This window comes from Nyctibius grandis, chromosome 2 (assembly GCF_013368605.1).
Source record: "Nyctibius grandis isolate bNycGra1 chromosome 2, bNycGra1.pri, whole genome shotgun sequence".
NCBI classification, from domain to species: Eukaryota; Metazoa; Chordata; class Aves; order Nyctibiiformes; family Nyctibiidae; genus Nyctibius; species Nyctibius grandis.
In genome coordinates, this window is record NC_090659.1 from 39,410,504 (window position 1) to 39,422,366 (window position 11,863).

Consider the following 11,863-nt stretch of genomic DNA (forward strand, 5'->3'; position numbering starts at 1 on the left):
GCAACCAAAGTTGCAGTCCTCTACAAACACGTTTTGTATCTAGTCAGTCTCTTTGCTAATGTCAGAGAAATACTGTCAAAACTGGCAATTTGATCACTAAATATTCCCCTATTTCTCCTTTTACTTCTCTTGAGAATCAATTCACAATTCAGCCTAAAAATCATCCAGTGTTATAAATGTATGAAGGCCATTTTTTGCTAGCATGACAACACCGTATTTGAAGCATCCTTGCAGTTCCAGAGTGAAATTTGTTTGGGAGACAATACAAGAGCAGCTATCCCTCTGGTGAAGCCAGGTCATGTTTTCAGAGTAGCGTAAGCCAGGTGTCCTGCCTGCTGGCCCAGACAGGTTGGCGAGAAAGATCCTTGCATTTATGAACATGGTTGAAAACCCCTAACATGTATTTTGCCTTGACAGCCACCAAATTTACCTGCAAGGGCATTCACATGTACACAGGCCCATCATTACATAGAGATGACTTACAGGTGACTTTGCTAGTCAAGACAACATTTTCACAGCATGGTTCAAAGCAATTTTCGAATTGGCTAGCAAAGCAATTTCCACGTGTTTTTGCTGCTACTGCTTCCTGGAGGGTGTTTCATTTGCTCCAAGAGGACAGCAAAGCTACTTTAGTCTTGCACACAGCAAACAGAAGGTGGCGTACGTCACTCCTGTGCCCCACTTGTATGAGCCTGAAAGCATCTGCCTCAGTCCTGCAGGAGGCCATCCAACACGTGGCACATACTCCCTGCGCATGGTCCTTGATAAGCAGAGGCCAAACTAACACATCTGATAACGGGTATCTTTCAAATATAAATTTCACACATGCAGGCAAAGCAGTACTTGGAAAAACACCTGTAGACTCAAAGGAAAGTAGGAGTTCTCACTTGCACTGTGCTTAACACACCTTGCATGTCATGACTGAATACCAAATGATCCAGAACTTTGACACAGATCTATGTATGTCTTCTCCATATGGTCACTACACCAAGAACCACTGTTTTCAAGATTTTCAGTCTCTATTGGTTTATTGTAATATAAACAGAAGAGGAAGAGGTTTTAGGTGAGACAGATTAAAACAACAGGTTCATCAATTACTCCCTTCCCTGAGTCACTGGCTTGCAGGGCAGGTCCTTTTCTCCAGTCTGTCTCTCACTTGAATAACATTTTAGTGGTTTTCTTCTGGTCCCATTGAACAAAGGAAAGTCTCCTTCCTGCCTCCCAGCTGTGTTGTTTCTTTCCTCCCCCCAGGAGTCTCCAGTCTCTGGTTCCTGCTTCTCTCCCTTCACACCTGTTCCATTTTGCAGCCCAGAGGACCCCTGTGGCACACACGTTGCTGCTCTCAGAGCGTCATCATCTCTCTGGAGCCTATCACCTGCCCCAGTGAACAGCAGTCAAGGAAACCAGCATCAGCAGGCTACTCTACCTCCTGGCTACATTTTTTTAAAAAAAAACCTTAAACCAAATTTTACAAAACATGCTGAAAATAAGACAGTGAAACCAAGATTACAATCCATCACAAATATTTTAATATGTTTCTTCAATTAGGTGTTCAGGATGCTATCAGATCCAGTGGTTGCAGCTCCGCAGGCCATGCAGGAGGGTGGCTTGGGCGCTCTGGAGGCTGAGCAGACCATCCCCTTCAAGGCCATGGTGAAAGCAGTCTGGTTTCAAACTCTTTGAAACAAGGACTTTGTAACTCCATACTGGTTATAGACTGGAAAGTTCAGACAAAGCTGCTTTGAATGCATTTTGAGCCTCGTTTTCTCCCAAGGTCTGGATGACATCTGTTTGAATATTATTACTATTTTTACTAGGAGAAGGAACCATTTTTAGGCTTAGCACATGTTCATCAGTCATTGTTACTATATGAAAAGCATTTCTTTTTTCATTTCACAGTTGTTTAAAATTATGTTTCACAGTTTAGTCCCAAGCCACAGATCCACTGTCAAAGCACAACACGCACAAGAGAAGAGTCAGTTGGAGTAGTGCTGGTACAATTAGAAGCAGGACTGATGGACTTACAACAGTTACACAAAATACAAGATAGTCAACATAAGACTGGTTTGGAGAAAAAATTCCCATGCTGTCAGACTCTCTCTGGTACCAGTCTGAAAAACACCCAGCTTTGCTGTGTTTGGTTTTGTGAGTGTCTGGATATCAGCTGTGTCCATGTTCTGAGGCGGGGAAAAAAGGTGCTTGCAGGTGAAGCAGCCACTACCTTAAGCTGAGAAATAGCTGCAGCAACAAAAAATGAAGGACTGATCAGAGTGGATGAGGTTGGAAGACTTGCAAGAAAGTAATCAGAGAACATGCAGTTGCAAGCATCTGGAATGGCCGCTGTGCTGCTGGAGGAGATAACAAATAGGAAATAGAATCATGTTTCATTTGAGATTTGAGATAAATGCATAATTTCACCTAATATCAGTACTTCCTTGTAGGAGAAAGAACTTACAGTACTGTCACAGGGAAGGTGTTGAAATCTGAGAGCCCTGACATCCCCCTCCTGCACCTTTTCAAAGCACGCTGAGCAAAGCAAGGGCGGAAAGGTTTCATTCCTCCAGACAGCCAGCTGCAGCCTGTCCTCAGGAAGGAGGATGCACCTATCCTAAAGAGTCTGGTATTACAAATTGAGTTAGCATTTTATTTTCTTCAGAGGCCTATCTGTGCATCTCTCCTGATGATTCATAAGCAGTAACCTAATGCAAAAGACAAGAACGCTTCATTAGCAAAAGACTGCAATCCTGTTTTGCTAAAGCATGACTCAGATCTAGAAAATTCTACCAAATAAACAGACTCTTTGGTACGCCGATATACGGCTCCCTGAATTTTGGCGGTGGGAACTCTTCAGAAAGACACTTTGGAAATTTATTTCCTCCTGATAGAGTAGGCTGTAACCTAGCCATGAGGTTTTTACCCAAGAGACAGCATCTAATCCAAGTGGAAGGTGACTGCTTTTTCCCTTTATTCTCTGCAAGCTCAGATGTACTTAAAAAGAGAAGTTAAGAGGACCTGAACCACGACATTGGGTACTACAATGTGTGGAAAAGAAATCTGGTGACCATTCAAACAGCAGAGATGAAGCAGGGAATACTGAGTCACCAACACATATAAGACCATTTGGCCTGATATTATTAATTCTGCTTGCAAAATTCAAAAATGGTATCAATCTGCAATACTTCCAGAGTGTGGGGCAGCTGAGGACTGAGAATGGATTTGCTGAGGAATGGTACACGATCGACTAGCAATAGCCAAACTAGAAGGCTTCACTTTAGCCAGATGGTTTTTTGAAACACCCAGGTCTGCTGACAAACCAGAAGATTGCACATTACACTGCTAACAAGACAGTCCTGCTATAAATCTTGCATGTTTCTTCTGTGCTGATGGGTCAGTATATGATTGGGTACAACCTGGATGTTGAGATTTGGAAATCAGACTTGGAAAATAAAGTGGGGATGATAAACCCCAAATGGGAGGGGAAAAAAAAATCTTGTTCTTACTCCCAGCTGACCCACTGCTGTCTTACTCTGCTCCAACTTGCTTGGAAGAGTTTTGATTAAATGACTTTCCAATTCCACATTTCTACTGCTAAATTATATACAGCCCAGAAAACAGATGTTGCAAGGTCCTCCCTTCCCCAGTAGTATGAGCTGTAAGGCAAGAATCCTTGCACTCTGTCAGAGCCACTACTATGCTGCTATGCCAAAGCAATGAGAACATCTGAAGATGATGTAAATCGTGATATATTTATGCAGTCCAGTTAAAAACAACAGTAGGAGACCTTGAAAAAATTATTTCCCTTGCCCTTCTTTGACAGAAGAGCTTACGGGTCACAAAAATTCCATCTCTTAATAGGGCCCTTAAAGCTGGAATTGCTGGTTTGTCTATGTTAATCCCTCCTATTGTTTTTTCTTCATCCCAGTTATTGTTCAAACAGATGCTGGAAGGTGCATTTTTGCAGCAACGTTGGTAATATGTGTATCAACATCTTAAAACCTCTCCTTCTTTTGTAACTATAAGAGTTCTAAAAATCTTAATGCCTTAATTAACAGAATTTATTATCCCTCTACAGCAGTCATCCACATTGGAGTGTTAGCAGGAATTAATGCATTTGCTTTGAAAAAGTTTTCTGGCATTAACATTCCTTTGCAACGCTGATGCAAAGTTTAACCTTTTAAAGTGTTCCTGAAGACCTGAACTCTATTTCTTAAAATGCATTGAAAATACTATATAAGATACAATAAAACTTTTAATATGTATTACATTACAACTAAACTGCAAAACAACTTATTTAGAAAGTCCTGCAAAGTTTAAGTAAAGCATGTCACAAAACATTAAAGTGCTTTTTAATTGTATGCAAACACCCACTGCTCTTCTGATCTGAGCAACATATACAGCACATATCCTTGTTTCAACACTATAACAGTGATCATTGACAGCGATCATAGGTGCAGAAACACATGAGAAGACACTACATCATGTGTTCCACAGCATTGACTCTTGTTATCCTCTCCCAATTCATCCAAAATGACATTCAAGGAGAGAAACTGCTTCCAAGTTATAAATGTTTTTTTTTAATCACAGAGAGGAAATCTTCTGTCTTCTCCACCAATTTGCCCCAGCTCTATTTTGATCCATGAGTAGATTAAAATAAGTAAATCTGCCTGGTCCAAAAGTTGGCAAACTGTTTTGATGCATAATTTCATGTCACTTTTTTTTGGTTTCTTTTGGTTTTAAACAGATCACATTCATTATAATTGGAGTTGCAAACATGATCATTTGGGACCTTAGTTTTCCTTGTGTTTAATGGCAATAGAACCAACCTGTTTTACAGGACTTCTTTTATGACAAATATATGAAAAGACAGTGAAGTGCTCGAATACTACAAGAATACTACTGAAGACAAACAGGGACAAAGCTGAGGAGACATTACAGAATGAGCAAGTTCCTTCTCATCTGTGAATCGCCGGCAAACACAGGGTGGCTTTTCCACACATTATTGAGTTTTCCAGGGACTAACAAAAACAACATTGTATTTTCAATTACAGTAAATAATTCTAAGGAGAATTTTAAAAAGGAGGTGTACTCCTGTGTTTTAGTGTTCGATATCTGCAAGCTTTGTCATCCGTAGGGTCAGACTGCTATGAGACGACATCTATGTGACTAAGGAACTTCAGATATATTTCCAAAGTGAAATGGTTAATGGAAGGTAAATCTCACTGAAAATGGATGGAGCACAAAATCTACTTGCCCACCCTGGTTTTTCAATGGGCAGCTTAGAGCAGACAAAACCGAGATACAGCTCCTTCCTTGGCTACCTCACCTTTTATTTATCATGTAATTCTTCTCAACGTTTCCAGCAGATGCACCTGCCTAAAATAGTGAAAAGAATTAGATACTCTTCCCCTAATGGTCTTGCAATTTCTCCTCAATTTGGAAGCCTGATGGAGTAAATGGATGCTCTTTCTGAAGACTCTCAGAACAGGGTGGCTGTACCGGTTCCCTGTGTTCCCCATCCATGTATCAGTACACAACAGTCTGCATAGGAATATTGGAGTGTACTTTCAGCATGGGCTAGAAATAAATGACTTAATACCTACTCCAAACTCCAACACGCATCCAACCTAAGGGGTAAGAAGAAGCATCATGTCAATCACAATGTCTGCTAGAACAGCAGTATCTGAGATTACACATACATCAACAATTATTGTTCAGGATTGTATTTAAAAATTTCAAAGGACTAGCATGAATGAGCACTGCTTTTCTGAGGTTTTCCGCCAAACTCCAGACTGGACTGAGAATCCATGTTTATACATCCTTTTTGCAAAACAAAGCCCATCAAACTGTGAACTCATGAAGAAAATACTACATTCCTTTAAAAAGCACTACAAAATCTTTTTGTGACTCATCACCATCAGCTGCAAGTTTAAATTCTGAAAAAAAATCATAAGAAAAAGGAAAATATGGTAAATGCTATTTGTGTACAGGAAAACACACTTCAGGGCATGGGGATTATAGTAATTCAGATGCCAGTAGGTTAAGCATCAATCTGTAAGTGTTAGTTGCACCAGATTAATGAAGCATCTGTGGTGTTTGCCCAGATTAGTTTTTCCTTTCAGCAATTTATCAATTTGAGCATTCTGGAACATAAAAGCTTAACAAATTCTGTTTATGCTGCTTTTTCACACTACAGTTGTCATCTATATTTATTTAAATGATGTTCCTCATTTCTGACGTTTTCCCTGGGGCTTGAAGAGCAGGTGTTCAGATATAGCTCCAAGCTGTCAAAAATTAATCTGGCAATGATTTTAGCAGATACAGGGCTGAGGAAGTACAAGAAAGTTGTAATTTTGAATAATTAAACACCACACAGGATTTGTTAGACTATATCATCATTACCCAAAGGATACATTAGTTCAGATTTCATCAGATTTCACCCTGTCTTGAGGGTTTTGGCTTTTATGACAACAGGATATTCTTCAGTGACTATAGCCTGTTAGGGAGGGATGGGAACCTCTTGTCTAGAAGAGGCAAGTGAATGTTTGGCAGCAAGCTGGCCAGCTTGGTGAGGCGGGCTTTAAACCGAAGGACTGGGGAGGGGGGGGGTCCAAAGTGGCAATGCTCACACCATTTGGACCAACTGGGGAATAAACCAGGCCAACCAGAGCAGTGATGAAAGTTCCTTAGCTACCTCACAAGATGTGAACCAGAAGACCAACCACCTTGACATCCCTGGCCAGATTTAATTTAGCTTTAGCTTTCCTAACCTGATCCCTGGCTGCTCGGAGAATTTCTCTGTATTCCTTCCAGGGTAGCTGCCCTTGCTTCCACCCTCTGTAGGCTTCCTTTTTGTGCTTGAGTTTCTCCAGGAGCTCCTTGTTCATCCATGCAGGCCTCCCGGCATTTGTACCTGACTTCCTCTTTGTCCGGATGCATCGCTCCTGAGCCTGGAGGAGGTGGTCCTTGAACATTAACCAACTTTCTTGGGCCCCTCTTACCTCTGGGCTTTATTCCATGGTACTCTACCAAGCAGGTTCCTGAAGAGGCTAAAGTCTGCTCTCCTGAAGTTCAGGGTGGTGAGCTTGCTGCACACCCTCCTCGCTGCCCTAAGCATCTTGAACTCCACCATTTCATGGTCACTGCAGCCAAGGCTGCCCTTGAGCTTCACATTCCCCGCTAGCCCCTCCTTGCTGGTGAGAACAAGGTCCAGCATGGCACCTCTCCTCATTGGCTTCTCTATCACTTGGAGAAGGAGTTTATCATCAACGCATTCCATGAACCTCCTGGATTGCTTGTGCCCAGTTGTGTTGTCCTTCCAACAGATATCGGGGTGGTTAAAGTCCCCCATAAGGACCAGGGCTTGTGAACATGAGGCTACTCCTATCTGTCTACAGAGAGCCTCATCTTCTCAGTCATCCTGGTCAGGTGGCCTGTAGCAGATCCACATTATAATGTCACCTGTCCCTGCCCTCCCTTTAATCCTGACCCATAAGCTCTCCGTCAGCTCCTCCTCCATCCCCAGGCAAAGCTCCATGCACTCCAGCTGATCATTGACGCAGAGGCTGACACCCCTTCCTCTTCTCCCCTGCCTGTCCTTCCTAAAAACCCTGTATCCTTCCATTCCAACACTCCAGTCATAGTAGCCATCCCATGTCTCTGTGATGCCAACAAGATCATAGCCTTGCAGGTATGCGCACATCTCTAACTCGTCTTGTTTATTCCCCATGCTACGTGCATTTGCATAGAGGCATTTAAGCGTATACACACACTTAAACGGCAAGGGCAACAAGAAAAGCTTCTACAGGTACATCAGTGATAAAATGAAGAATAGGGAAAATGTGGGCCCTCTCAGGAAGGAAATGGGAGACCTGGTTAGCCAGGATATGGAGAAGGCTGAAGTACTCAATGACTTTTTTTGCCTCAGTCTTCACTGGCAAGTGCTCAAGCTACACCACCCAAGTCGCAGAAGGCAAAGGCACATCGGGAGAGTGAAGAACTGCCCACTGTAAAAGAAGATGAGGTTCAAAACCATCTAAGGAACCTGAAGGTGCACAAGTCCACGGGACCTGATGAAGTGCATCCACGGGTCTTGAGGGAACTGGCAGATGAAGTTTCTAAGCTGCTATCCCTCATTTTTGAGAAGTCATGGCAGTCTGGTAAAGTTCCCACTGACTGGAACAGGGGAAACATAACCCCCATTTTTAAAAAGCGAAAAAAGGAAGACCTGGGGAACTACAGGCCAACCAGTCTCACCTCTGTGCCTGGCAAGATCATGGAGCAGATCCTCCTGGAAACCATGGAAAGTTGGCACAGGGAAAATGAGGAGGCGATTGGTGACAGCCAACATGGCTTCACAAAGGGCAAATCGTGCCTGACAATTTGGTGGCCTTCTATGACGCAGTTACAGCATTGGTAGATAAGGGAAGAGTAACTCATGTCATCTGCCTGGACTTGTACAAAGCATTTGACACTGTCCTGCACGACATCCTTGTCTCTAAATTGCAGAGACATGGACTTGATGGATGGACCACTCAGTGGATAAGGAATTGGCTGGATGGTTGCACTCAGAGAGCTGCCGTCAATGGCTCAATGTCTAAGTGGAGACCAGTGACAAGTGGCGTTCCTCAGGGGTCGGTATTGGGACCGGTCCTGTTTAACATCTTTGTCGGCGACATGGACAGCGGGATTGAGTGCGCCCTCAGCAAGTTTGCCAAAGACACCCAAGCTGTGTGGTACAGTCGACACGCTGGAGGGAAGGGATGCCATCCAGAGGGACCTTGACAGGCTTGAGAGCTGGGCCTGTGCGAACCACATGAAGTTCAACAAGGCCAAGTGAAAGGTCATGCATGTGGGTCGGGGCAATCCCAAGCACAAATACAGGCTGGGCAGAGAATGGATTGAGAGCAGCCCTGAGGAGAAGGACTTGGGGGTGATGGTTGATGAGAAGCTCAACATGAGCTGGCAATGTGCACTCACAGCCCAGGAGGCCAACCCCGTCCTCAGCTGCATCAAAAGAAGCATGGCCAGCAGGTTGAGGGATGTGATTCTCCCCCTCTACTCTGCTCTCGTGAGACCCCACCTGGAGTACTGCATCCAGCTCCGGGGCCCCCAACATAAGAAAGACATGGACCTGTGGCTCCAGAACAGGGCCACAAAGATCATCTTGCACTTCTCCTATGAACACAGAGAGAGCTGGGGTTGTTCAGCCTGCAGAAGAGAAGGCTCCAGAAGACCTTAGAGCAGCCTTCCAGTACCTGAAGGGGGCCTACAAGAAAGTTGGAGAGGGACTTTTGACAAGGGCATGTCCTAACAGTATAGGACAAAGGGTAACAGTTTTAAACCGAAAGAGGGTAGATTTAGATTAGATATTAGGAAGAAATTCTTTCCTGTGAGGGTGGGGAGACACTAGAACAAGCTGCCCAGAGAAGTTGTGGATGTCCCCTCCCTGTGTTCAAGGCCAGGCTGGATGGGGCTTTGAGTAACCTGGTCTAGTGGAAGGTGTCCCTGCCCATGGCAGGGGGGTTGGAACTAGATGATCTTTAAGGTCCCTTCGAGCCCAAACCATTCTATGATTCTATGATTATAAACACAAAATGGGATGTTAGTCATGGTGGGACTGATACTGGACACTTGGATTTGAGTTCTCATGTCCAAAGCATTTCTTTGCAAATCTAAGGAAATCACACTGTCTCTGAACCAAAACCTATCATGATTCCCTCTCCTGGGAGGAGAATTCCCAAAATTAGGGTAATGCTTGCTGTATAGAGACCACTTACACAGCCTGCTGTGGGAAGAGCACATCATTATGTAGCACTGTTCCACCTTGTGCTCCTGTCTGGAGAAAACTGATATGTGAGATGAATCGTTACCACCTACTTTCTCATCTAGCAGCAACGCTAGTTTATTTTGTGGCTACTTGACAGTATACACATATGTAATGGAATAACGTGAGTAAATGTAACCTGTTTTTTATAGCTGGGTCTGTAACAGAAAGTACATGTTCAACTATCTGTTCCTTCTGGTAAGTTCCAACAGGCCAAGTCTTTTGCTCCTCAGTCAAGTAAATTTCTGTAGATGTATTTATTTCAGGAGCAAGGTCTGATCAAGACTAAAGAAAAAAGAGGCACAGTGACTTAATGTTTTTTAAAAATGAAAAAAAAAATATTCCTTGAATACTTCCAAGGAAGTCACTGCTTCTTGCTGGCTGAATCACCATGAACATGGTATATCTCACAGGCTGATCAAGATGAACAAAACGCTTAATTTACTATCCTTCTAACAAGATATTTTTAACAGCAAGCAAAACCTGCAAAAATATTTTGCGAGAAATCCCAACTGACAGTAAGATAATGAATACATTCTACTGTTGACCAAAGAAAATGAAAGATAAATAATCAGAAGTCACAGATATTCTTTTCATATTCAAGTTTCCCTACATTTCAAGCGACTCCAACACAGTGCTAATACAGCACAACTGATATGAAGAGAATTAAAATAGAACAGAGGAAGCGTTACTAACAGACCAAGAGACCCTGAACTGCCGTAAGGAATCACAGAAACATAGAACGGTTTCGGTTGGAAGGGGACCTTAAAGATCATCTAGTTCCAACCCCCCTGCCATGGGCAGGGACACCTTCCACTAGACCAGGTTACTCAAAGCCCCATCCAGCCTGGCCTTAAACACTGCCAGAGAGGGGACATCCACAACTTCTTTGGGCAACCTGTTCCAGTGTCTCACCACCCTCACAGGAAAGAATTCCTTCCTAACGTCTAATCTAAATCTACCCTCTTTCAGTTTAGAACCATTACCCTTTGTCCTATCAATACACGCCCTTGTAAAAAGTCCCTCTCCCGGTTTCCTGTAGGCCCCCTTCAGGTACTGGAAGGCTGCTAGAAGGTCTTCCCGGAGCCTTCTTTTCTCCAGGCTGAACAGCCCCAACTCTCTCAGCCTGTCTTCATAGGAGAGGTGCTCCAGCCCTCTGATCATCTTCATGGCCCTCCTCTGGACTTGCTCCAACAGCTCCATGTCCTTCTTATGTTGGGGGCCCCAGAGCTGGATTCAGTACTCCAGGTGGGGTCTCATGAGAGCAGAGTAAAGGGGGAGAATCACCTCCCTCGACCTGCTGGCCATGCTGCTTTTGATGCAGCCCAGGATATGGTTGGCTTTCTGGGCTGCAAGCGCACATCTCTGGCTCATGTTGAGCTTCTCATCAACCATCACCCCGAAGTCCTTCTCCTCAGGGCTGCTCTCAATCCAGGAAGAACGCAGCAGTCCTTTGAGTGGCTTACTGCTATACTTTGGACAATGGTGAAGACTACAATGACTGGCAACTGATAAATACATTTTTTCTTTCCCTGAAGAGGTTTGTGTTTGGACTTCATTACTAACTTCCGCAGTATCATCAGAATGAACTGCCTACTGCAATCTAAAAAACAAGTGGTATTAGCTGCAATCATACAGCAATAACTGAGCACTCCTCAGCCGTTAGCCCAGTGCTTCTTTCAGTGTTCAGGAAAATAGAAGTTACTTAGAACATGCCAAAGAGGTAGGCTGTTGCACCAGTCTTTCAAATGAAGTAAATCGGGCGCTGAGACACTTACTGGTAAAAACCTGGCAAGCTGCTCATACAACTCAGGGATTTCGGTACTTCTACTCAGAAGTAGCAAATTAGTAACTGCACAGATCTGCTGGGAAACTACGTAAGTCAGTCTCAGCCAAGACTAGCACATGGAACTTCACGCACTTCCTCTACAAAGAAGGAAAACCCCTCACTACTGCCACGCTTCTCAAGAGGAGGATTTTCTCCACTTTATTTTTCAAGTTGGGTCTATGTGTACTACTGTAGGCATTCACTATAAAAGT